We start from the raw sequence: 11,972 nt of genomic DNA on the forward strand, positions 1-11,972 counted from the left end.
ATGCTCCTTAGCTATTTTATGCAATATATCAATAATCTACCAAGCTATCCTTTCTCATCTTGGTGACAAATAAACCATTTAAATCCTATATTGGGATATATGGGAGCAAATTCATGCGCCAGTATTTAAATTATAAGTGCATCTTTCAACACGTAGACAAAATAAAAGCTACAACATATTCAAGTTATATATGGTATTTGATGGATAATATTCGTAATTTTTAATAACATTTTCAGTTCCCTTCCCTAAATTCTGCCAGTTCTGAAATGATGAAAAAATTCTAATATTATCTTGCAAATTCTCATCAAATCTTTTAAATGTTCAAAAAGATCATGAAAATAATTCATTCAACAAAATCTCACGAAAGATATTGGATCAGGCTTTTCAGTACAAAAGTACAAAAAAAGTGACCAGTAATGAAGAACAATGTAGAAAACATGCGCATGAGGGTACTACGTGCATAAGGATACTTTTGTGCATGCGCAAATGCATGCTGATTTATATGCAAGCTTCTGTGCATGTACATATACACGCACATGTATACTCGAGTATGCATATGTATATATGTGCGCGCGCGTGTGCATCCAGTGTTTATAAAATGATATTAAATGACTGACAATGCTACAAATTTGGTGGTAAGGTGGCATTTTAACTGAAATCAAATTACATTGAATAATTGCTGATTTGTTGTTAATTAGTCCCGAGTGAACTCTATTCAATCAAACTTATGATAAGTGTTCCAGTCATGACCAACCTGTCTTCTTATATATCGTGGATTACATCGTCTAACGTATTCATTTTCTTATCACGATGCTAGATAGTAATTTGAAGAAGATTTGGCTGCTATTCCTTGTATATTAATCTACCACAAAATGGCTTATTGACTGCGCAAGTTGAGAACCCTGAACATAAACAGACGCTACCAGATGGTATATATATACCATCCATCACTCTATTTTAAAAAATTACGTAAGTTTTGCATAAATGTGCTATGTTCATAGGTTGGAGCAATATGGAGCAATATTCTCTGCACTGAATATGATTTGGGGAAATTTAGCTGCAAAAGATGGTGGAGGTGTAGGGAGTAACAGGTTGTGCACCCCAGACCAAATGGCGTATTCAACCACATCTCACGGACATAACTGCAAAGTTGCCATGCAGAATGGCCAGCGACGTTCGTTACAACATTCGCCCCACCTCATGAGGCTCATTTCTCACACGGGGCGCTGTTATCCTGATTTTTATGTAGCAAATCAGCAGCGCAGGGTCCGAGAACACTTGAATTCTCGACGGCGATCGAAACGAACAGACAAGCGATCATTCAGGCTCCCGTATTTGTTTAACTTTCACTCCTCTGTGTTATGAGCGGCGATATCCGGGTTTGCTGGAGACGGAGAATGTGACGTAGGACGTCATGTCCCAGATTAGGGATTTGCCTCGTTCGCATGGGAGAAGGATCATTTCATCGGGGCGCTTACCAGTCCCCACGGTCAAAACCTACTGGCTCCAGTTGTTACGGGAAGACAGCCGTCTCACAGCCCCTTCTTATTATGTTGTTCAGAGCGGCGTGTCGAACTGACCCGCACTATGAATGCAGGATAATGGATGAAGGTCGAACTCATCAACTACAGTTCCGTTCGTGAAGCCTACTTGCATAGAGACAGAGGCGCTGGGGCACTTCGATACAAATGTACTCAACATCAGGTTGATGGGGTTGCGAAGCGGAACAGAGGCAGGTAGGGCGGTGCTGAGCTAAGGATGTCACAATCTTCCTCTTTTTCTTTGTGGTGGTGAGGTCTTGATAAGTTGATCTTTTATAATCTTAATGATTTTTTTCTTTTCTTCTTGTAAAAACTGTAAAAAAAAATTGTGATTAAAAAAGAAATAAAAAAGACTGTTATTCTGTTCTTTCCAGAGAGTGGATCCTTATTGTGTCAGCATGTGATAGATTTAGTTTTAAATATTTGCAACTTCATTGTATTACAGTTAGGTATCAAGAAAGTGGTTCCGCCTACATATGTCATTTGTGAATAAACAAATGCATGTCCTGGAGGTTTGGTAAAGTAAAACGTTATAAATAATGTTTACGGGAAATTTAAGTCTTCTCACATAATTGTGTCCGGATTAAATGACATAGTGAAGCATTAGTTCGCAGAAAATCGGTAATGTATATATATATAAAATAAATAAATGTTCCTTCTCGAGCCATGCCAGTTTCATTCTCGGTTTCATTGGCGTACAAATTCACCACCTGGACGGGACACCGGTCCGTCGCAGGATTACTCATTTTTGCCAAGCTGAGTGGACTGCAGCAACGTGAAATGAAATGTTTTGTTCAAAAACACAACGCATCGCCCGGTCCAGGAATCGAAACCACAACCTTACGATCATGAGTTCAACACCATAACCACTAAGCCACGCGCCTCCACACACACACACACACACACACACACACACACACACACATACACACACACACACACACATATGTATGTATGTATATATATATGTATATGTGTGTGTATAATAGTATATATATACATGTATATATGTATACACACATATACATAAATACAAATGTGCGTGTGTGTGTGCATATGTATATGCAGATGCGCGCATGTGTTGCATTGTTTAGTTGAGAGCTGTATTATTTGGTTTGGCTGCGTGCTGCTTCCATGCAAAACCCATGCAAAATATCTAGATTTGAGTAAGATGTTTATTTACAGATGAATGTTACAATAGTTAGTTTACATAAGCCATCGTACTGAATACCAATAACTAGTGCGCAAGAAGGGAAACTGCTCTGTTGGTGCTTACAGAGCCGGATCTACCACTAGGCAAACTAGGAGACCACCTAGGGCGGCAAGCAAAATTTAGTTTCCCACGAGTGTTCCGGACCCTAGTTATGAACTCATTTGCTTACAGCCAGTCATAGCTCAACTATCAAACTAGTGTCCACCTGGTCACGAAAATACCCTGGTTCAGTTCAGTGGAAAATGTGCGTTATAGCAAAATCTAACTGTGCTAAACGGGTTAATAGGAGTGACAAATGTGAAATTTAGAGTATAAAGTGAATGGAGAGTTGCTCACCGATGATGCCATAAGTGTTGCCAATTTGCGTAATTTACCAAATGAGTCTAGTTTCCTAATTTTTTGACTAATTCTGTACATTCCTAATTTAAAATGTTGGTGTTCCTGGAAACATAGTAATCAATATGGTGTTGTGTCGTATTGCGCCCTCCTAGCATATATTAATGGGTACATGCAGTATTGCTAATGTCAGTCTGCACATAGGTACCTAACGTTAGCTCCATAGAAGATGGTGCTCAATCGATCTATGAGGATGGTGGAGGGGTGATGTGCTTATGTGAGACCTGCTAAACTGTACTCTCAGAGTGACATACACCATTCTATGTCTAACTGGCTTCACTGTAGTAGTACACAGTATGTGGATTTTCAAGGTGAGCTCTGATTGGCTGTATGTAAATGAGTCCATTACTGAGGTCCGGAACTCTAGTGGGAAATAAATTTCGCGGGCGGCAACATCTAGGGGGCGACAAAATCTGGGATGTCTTGGGAGGCACTGATTCAGGAGAGAGAGAGAGAGAGAGAGAGAGAGAGAGAGAGAGAAATTTATAATTTTAAATTGATAATTTTGATATTATAATAAAAAAATTCACTTATCAAATCATCAGCAATTAGTAAGTAAAGTTTGACAAAAAATTTCAGTTACACTTACACTTCCGAAATCTAATGTTCCTTCTAAGGTTTCAGCCCGCGGCGCAGCCCAGTCGTTTGAAAATTACCACCCGGTTTAATACGAGGTCCCTTAGGAAACAATTGAATTTTAAAATTTAACATCTATTATATAAAATCCGTTCTGTCTGTGTGTGTGTGTGTGTCTTCTAGGATCTCAGGCATCCTCCATCCGATTGCGCTCAAATTTGATATGTAGATACCTACGGTATCAGGGCGTGTATAAGTCTTGAAAAAAATTACAAAAATCGATTCCAGGTGAGAATGCGATCGATAAAGTGAATAAAATCGTCTTTCTTTAGAATAGAAAAAAAGTCTATCTTTATTTCTTCTTTTGTTGGTGTCTCAAATTTAGATTAAATCAGTGTTTCTCAAAGGGGAGGCCTATGGGACGGTCGGACAAGTTGTTTTGAGAAAATGTGGTTTAAATGTTTGACAACTCAGCACCGTCCATTGGACGGGGGGCGTTTTGCTTGTATGTGTATATTTTTACAATCGTTCTTAAAATATTCAAAAGAATGTGTAATATACTTAACAGTTGTAATAAATTGTATAATAGCGAGTTGACTACCCCTATATGATATATATATATATTAGTAATGTGTCAATGTCTCGGCAAAGAAATAAAAGCTAGCATCGATTAGGCATCGGCAAAATTTTTAAATCATGGTTTTGGTATGTGTACACAGCAGTTTTTTTTTTGGTGGGGGGTGGGTAGAATTTTTTCTTGCCAATTAAATCACGGGAGGGACAGAAAGGTTTTTGAAAAGAAGTTTGATTATATGATTCACTTCTTTCAAAAGGTTTTTCAATATCAACTTCCGGTATGGACGCAGCAATAGAGAATTGTTTGTTTTCATTTGCAAGATTTCTCACGTTCTCTTTGAATGTTTTCATTTCAAGTTTTAATTCACTCATACATACATACATACATACATGCATACATACATACATACATACACACATATACATACATATGTATATATAGATGTATATGTATAGATGTATATATATACATGTATATATATATATAGATTTATATGTATCCTTCTTTCCTGAGCGTCCAATAATACTATATTTGTTCCACGTCCTCGCGTTGTTGTGTTTTTTTGTTTAATTGTTGGATTAACTATGTATATATATATATATATATATATATATATATATATATATATATATACGTTCTTGTCCATGTTGTATTTTTCTACATACCTTAATATATATATATATATATATATGTATATATATTATATATGGTTGTATATATATGTATAGATATATGTATGCATGTATATATGTATGTATATAAATGTATACATACAGATGTATATGTATAGATGTATATATATAGATTTATATGCATAGATGTATATGTATAGATATATACTCTTTTACTCTTTTACTTGTTTCAGTCATTTGACTGCGGCCATGCTGGAGCACCGCCTTTAATCGAGCAACTCGACCCCGAGACTTATTCTTTGTAAGCCTAGTACTTATTCTATCGGTTTTTTTTGCCGAACCGCTAAGTGACGGGGACATAAACACCAGCATCGGTTGTCAAGCAATGCTAGGGGGACAAACACAAACGTACACGCACACACACATATACATATATATACATATATACGACGGGCTTCTTTCAGTTTCCGTCTACCAAATCCACTCACAAGGCTTTGGTCGGCCCGAGGCTATAGTAGAAGACACTTGCCCAAGATGCCACGCAGTGGGACTGAACCTGGTACTATGTGGTTGGTAGTGTATATATATATATATTATATATATATATATATTATATATATATATATAATATATAGTGTGTGTGTGTGTACATATATATGTTGTATACATATGCAAATATATATATATATATGTATGTATATATACATATATATATATGTGTGTGTGTGTGTGTATATATATATGTGTGTGTGTATATATATATATATATATATATATATATATTATATATATTATATATATATATATATGTATATATTACATGAATATTCATACAGACATACATTTGTCACCCTTCATTATTACGGATAACCATATTTTATCTCAGTAGATGACTACAGCATCTGTTTTGGCTACACGCGGGGGGAAGGGGCTGGTGACACAATCTTTCCATTCACACATTGAATTTGGTGATACTAGTTGCGATTCTAGCTCGCTCTCATACTGAGTTGAGTTGGTGCCTTAAGTATCTCAAAATTCAATATATATCATTTATGATTATAGTATTCTACGCTGAAGAGAAAAGAAGTTTTTGGTAAGATAGATTATTTAATATTTAATTCTTATGCTTTCCTAAAAACTTGATTTCGAAACGTACGTCCGTAGATAACTTAAAATGTATGATAGATTGCCGTCAATTCATTCTCTCTTACCTGTTTGTGTCTGCCTTCCAATTGCTGTTTTTACTGAGATCTCCCTTTTTAGTAGAAGAAATAGCTATAACTCTTTGACTGCTATTTCTAAATTCGGTATGTGGTAAGGCAATTCGTTGCTAAACCCTTTATTGCTTAGTATACATAGAAACATATATTTATATGCTTTTTAGTTTCTCCTACCAAATCCACTCAAAAGGCTTTGATTGGCTCGAGGCTATAATAGAGGACATACTCAAGGTGCCACGCAACAGGACTAATCTGTCTTGCCAACCGGTCAGTTAAGATTTTTTCATACATATGAGCAGCCGTGGCACCCGGACGTGTTTTTCAATGCTCTGTTTAGTAAGTAGTTGAAGAAACAGACACCATATCAAATCAAACATCTCTAAATTTTAATTCCTAAGTCTTACGAAAGCTGCGATAAGAAATCAACAGAAGATTAATTTTGAACCCCATACTGCCTGCGATAATCTGTGGAAAAAGAAATGATTTCTCGTGAGTACAATATAAATTTCTCCTGTTATTCTATTCAATATATATACGATTTTATTAAATTCATAGCTCATTCAGAATTTACGAATATACTTTTGACTTCATACTCATATATCTCTGTTGAAAACGCTCTCTTTAAACTAACAGCCACATATACAAAACTATACGTATCAACTATCACAGAATTTTACAAAACTCAAGCACCCTTCACTTTCGAATTACAAAGTTCCTCATCAAAGCATACACATATCATATACATATTTTATCTTCAAGCATACTATTTTACTCTTTTACTTGTTTCAGTCATTTGACTTTAGTCGAGCAAATCTACCCCAGAGCTTATTCTTTATAAGCCTAGTACTTATTCTATCGTTTTCTTTTGCCGAACCGCTAATGTACGGGACGTAAACACACCAGCATCGGTTGTCAAGCACAGACACACAAACATATACACACACATACATATATATATATGACAGGTTTCTTTCAGTTTCCGTATACCAAATGCACTCACAAGGCTTTGGTCGGCCCGAGGCTATAATAGAAGATACTTGCCCAAGGTGCCACGCAGTGGGACTGAACCCGGAACCATGTGGTTCGTAAGCAAGCTACTTACCACACAGCCACTCATACGCCTCTGTAAATATTCATAAAACAAGTACAATCTACACTAATTTCTGTTTCAACACAACTAAAAACTAACGTAAGGAGTAAATCAATAATTAACAAATATATTAAAAAACAAAAAAGATAAAAAACTGTAAGATGACTACTTAGCAACAAAAATCTAAACAAAGTTGGTCTGAGAATGAAATAGACCTTCTGATAAATTCATGGTACTGTCTTGCCCAAACGGAAAACAGACACATTATGCTGCGACCAAATAGCCAGACGTACAATTCAACTTTTCAGAAATCGCTCCGAGAAGCAGATTCAAAACAAATGTAAACAAATTGAAATGGTATTTAAATCGATTAACAGACATTTTGAAAAACTCCAACGTATTTTCTCTTCGAATACTGGTCAACCACCACCACTACCACCACGGCAACAACAACAAGAAGAACAACCACGGCAACAACAACAACCATCACAGCAACAACAACGACCACCGTAGCAGAAACAACACTACGTCATATGCCCGTGGGCATATGGCGTAGTGGTTAAGAGCGCGGGCTACTAACCCCAAGATTCCGAGTTCGATTCCAAGCAGTGACCTGAACAACAACAACAACAATAATAATAATAATAATAATAATAATATAATAATAATAATAAAATAATAATAACAACAACAACAACAACAACATCGAATAATACCTTAGGAATGAGAAACCAGGATCGAAATTTTCCCAAGATACCTGAAGAAGGCTGGAGGGTATATCAGCCGAAATGTTGCGTTAACAACAAACAAGATGAGGACAAATATCGAATGTAAATAATGTAAATAATGTTCTTAGATTCCAGCTGTTCACAGCCCATTCAACCAGAGTTTGTTACCAACCATCAAATCTTCAACAGCAGTAACAATTTCATCAACTACAAATAGCAATAAACAGCATCTAAGGAATTATAATCCCCTTTCCATTTTAATTTCTTTAAGAATAACTTCTGACATTTATTTCACCCCTACATACTTCTATAAATAGAAAATTTCTTTTGTCTCCATTCAACGGAATATCCCTCCCCACTTTCTTGCCGTTCAAAATAACTTAGAGAATATTCTTCAGCCAGAAGATAAATTCTAATACCTATTTCTTTACTACCCACAAGGGGCTAAACACAGAGGGGACAAACAAGGACAGACAAAGGGATTAAGTCGATTAAATCGACCCCAGTGCTTAACTGGTACTTAATTTATCGACCCCGAAAGGATGAAAGGCAAAGTCAACCTCGGCGGAATTTGAACTCAGAACGTAACGGCAGACGAAATACGGCTACGCATTTCGCCCGGCGTGCTAACGGTTCTGCCAGCTCGCTTATCCTTCAAATCAACATCTCTGTCTGTCTATATATCTACCCTCTTTATTATGTTATCAACTAACATGAAAATAAGTATATGTATTGATGGAAAACCTCTATAAATGGCTGATGACTGCTCAACATTTTAAAACTGTTGTAATACTTACAATGTTTAATAAAATGATGTAACGTGAAACGATCGTACCAAATTACCGAAGATATTCTTGTTGCTTATTTTGATTATATATATATATATATATAATATATATATATATATATATATATATATATATATATAATATATACACACACATATACAGGGTTCATATTCATATAAATATGAATATGAAACGGCCCCGTGCAGCTGTTAAGCAATATTCAAATACATAGTAATTAATAAGAGGAATCTTACAAAATGCTTTATGATGATAAACTTTGCAACTTCAAGCTGATGTGAAGTGCAGAAACGTACGTCGTGATCTATCAGTAAAGCTTGTTGATTTCTATCCTCGTGTTGTATTATTATTTTATACAAACATACATATATACATAAGTACACCCACCCACACATACACACACACACATTACATATACTGGATTATCAAATACAATGCTTGTTATTGAATGTAGAGGTTGCAGACAAATATAATTAGAATACTTAAACAAGAGGTCAATGACATAATGTGACACATCGCTAAATAATATTTAATAATATCGTACTGTTTAGCAGTCCACTACTTCAAACTGAAAACGAAATCTAACTGTAATGCGAAATTAATTATCCTATTGAGATTGCGCTCCAACAGACTTTCAGGAAAACAAAACAAAACGGAGTATAGACAACATGATCACCTTTATACATGAAGGTAACTATTTCTAAATACACAACACAAAGTTCTGGCAGGAATGTGAAGTTTCACCAACATTGTATACTTGCTCTGGTGTGTAGCCCCCTTCAGCAATCACTTTCTTCGATTGCTCAGTATAATTAGTAGCAACCTCTGTATCAGCACTCGTCGATAAAGGCTGGTTTGAACATTAGAAGTTTAACCATTTTTCTTCGACAAATTGTTACATAAACTGGTTTTTTTAATTTGATTTTGAATTACTATCGTATCTATGGCCACAGGAGGAATTTCAACCGTGTTGCGTGGTCTGCTACCACTACAGCTTATAGGATCCAGCTTATAGGATCAGGAGGAACCACGTCCGGTTTCGGCCCCTACTCCTCTACCGTTTTGACGTGGCGCCCCCCCCCCACTTTCGGAGGTGTCTTATTTCAAATGGATTTTCATATCTTCTTCATACTACGAGGTGGTATCAAAAAGTTCCTGGAATATTTATGTTTAATTTAAAAAAAACTTATTTACTTAAATTTTAACAGAATTTCCTTCAAAATAGTCACCTTGCGCAGCAATATACCGGTCCCAACGTTCCTGTCACTTTTGGAATCCGGCCTGGAAGTCGTTTTCCGTAAGAAAGTCGAGGACCTACAATTCACTCTGGATCTCGACAATGGTGTTAAAACGGTGACCTTGAGCTGTATTTTCATCTTGGAGGAGAGATGGAAGTATACAGGTGCTAAATCTGGAGAATAGTGCAGGTACGGAAGCCCTACTATGTTGATATGGGCGAAAAACTCACGAGTGAGGAGAGCTTGGTGACAGGGTGCACTGTTGTCGAGAAGAATCCAGTTCTTCGCGCTCCACAGATCCAGTCGCATTCGCCGAATGTCCTCCTTCAGGCGCTTCAAAACGTTGCAGTAGAACTCTCGATGAACGGTCTGACCTTGGGTAATGAATTATCGATGCACAATACCACATTTCCGTGGGTGACGCTCGTGGCAGGTCTTCAAGATCGCTCATCGTCTTCCTGGGACGTTCTTCAGGTCTTGAAGTGCCCATGCAACTTGAAATATTGCGTGCCGAAGAATGCTTAATGTTTCTGTAGCAGACTTCTCAAGTTTAACGCAAAATCTCGCGTTGGCTCTTTGTTACAACTTCCTGTCCATGACAATATCGCAGACTACAGCATACATCACCGTGATCACCGTGACCGACCAGGCTATCAGATGTTGCTACACGTCGCTGGTCACAATGCGCTTCGCATCGTTTTAGCCTTTAAATAATGCCACCCCGCTGGCTAAGCGAGCATGCCAACAGAAGAGTGAGAGAAAGTTGTGGTGAAAGAGTACAGCAGGGGTCGTCACCACCCCACTGCCGGAGCCTCGCGGAGCTTTAGGTGTTTTCGCTCAATAAACACTCACAACGCCCGGTCTGGGAATCGAAACCGCGAGTCCGCTGCCCTAACCACTGGGCCATTGCACCTCCACAGAGCATACACTTGATCACAAAAACACAAATTTTACAACTTGCGAAGTAAACATAGCGATATCACTAGGGCACACTGCCTGATAAAGGTCACTGCTCACGCAACCCTGTGCTGCCATCTGTTGTTGCGCTACAGAACTAGTCAGGGTGTTTTTTGATACCACCTCGTATATATCCTTGTTGGTGGTGGTGGTCGTGTTGCTATAAACACACACACACACCGTTGGTAAAGATACTGTTATCATGGCCATTGTCATTAATGGAAGCGCTGCCATTGCTGTTACAGATGTCATTGGCGATGGCTCTGCTGCTATTTCCGTTAGGGATACAGCCGATACGGTCGTTGCTGCTGTTATTGGAACTGTGTACACACACACACACACACACACACACTCACATTATACATGAATAAATAACATAAAATAAATGCGCCCTTTTAAAGCCTAGGCCGGCTCATGGGCCCGGTTTCCCGGTTTCTATGGCGTATGTGTTCCCCAGCTGGACGGGACGCCAGTCCATCACAGCGTTACTAATTTTATCAGCTGAGTGGAATGGAGTAACCTGAAATGAAGTGGTTTGTTCAAGAACACAACCCGTCGCCCGGTTCAGGAATCGAAACCATAATCTTACGATCATGGTGCTGACACCCTAACCACTAAGCCACGCGCCTCCACTTCAGATTATACATACATGTGTATATGAGCGTTCATCTATGGGTGTAATGTGATAATTTTCCAGATCGTTAACTATATACTTTGAACTTAACTAAGTATAGTTTCTTTTTTAAATTGCTAACAATTTAAAACTACGCAATACAAATTGTGGTAAGAGTGAAATTACAGACTGTATCGCGAAATTAACGGTCATATTTTACAATTTCCGTAAGTGTGAAATCCTGTAAGTCCCGGGCAGCCGTAACGCGGTCATACTTGTATGTATATATATATATATATATATATATATACACTCTTACTCTTTTACACTTTTACTTGTTTCAGTCATTTGACTGTGGCCATGCCTTTAGTCGAGCAAATCGACC

The sequence above is a fragment of the Octopus sinensis genome, linkage group LG5, assembly GCF_006345805.1.
Source record: "Octopus sinensis linkage group LG5, ASM634580v1, whole genome shotgun sequence".
NCBI lineage: Eukaryota > Metazoa > Mollusca > Cephalopoda > Octopoda > Octopodidae > Octopus > Octopus sinensis.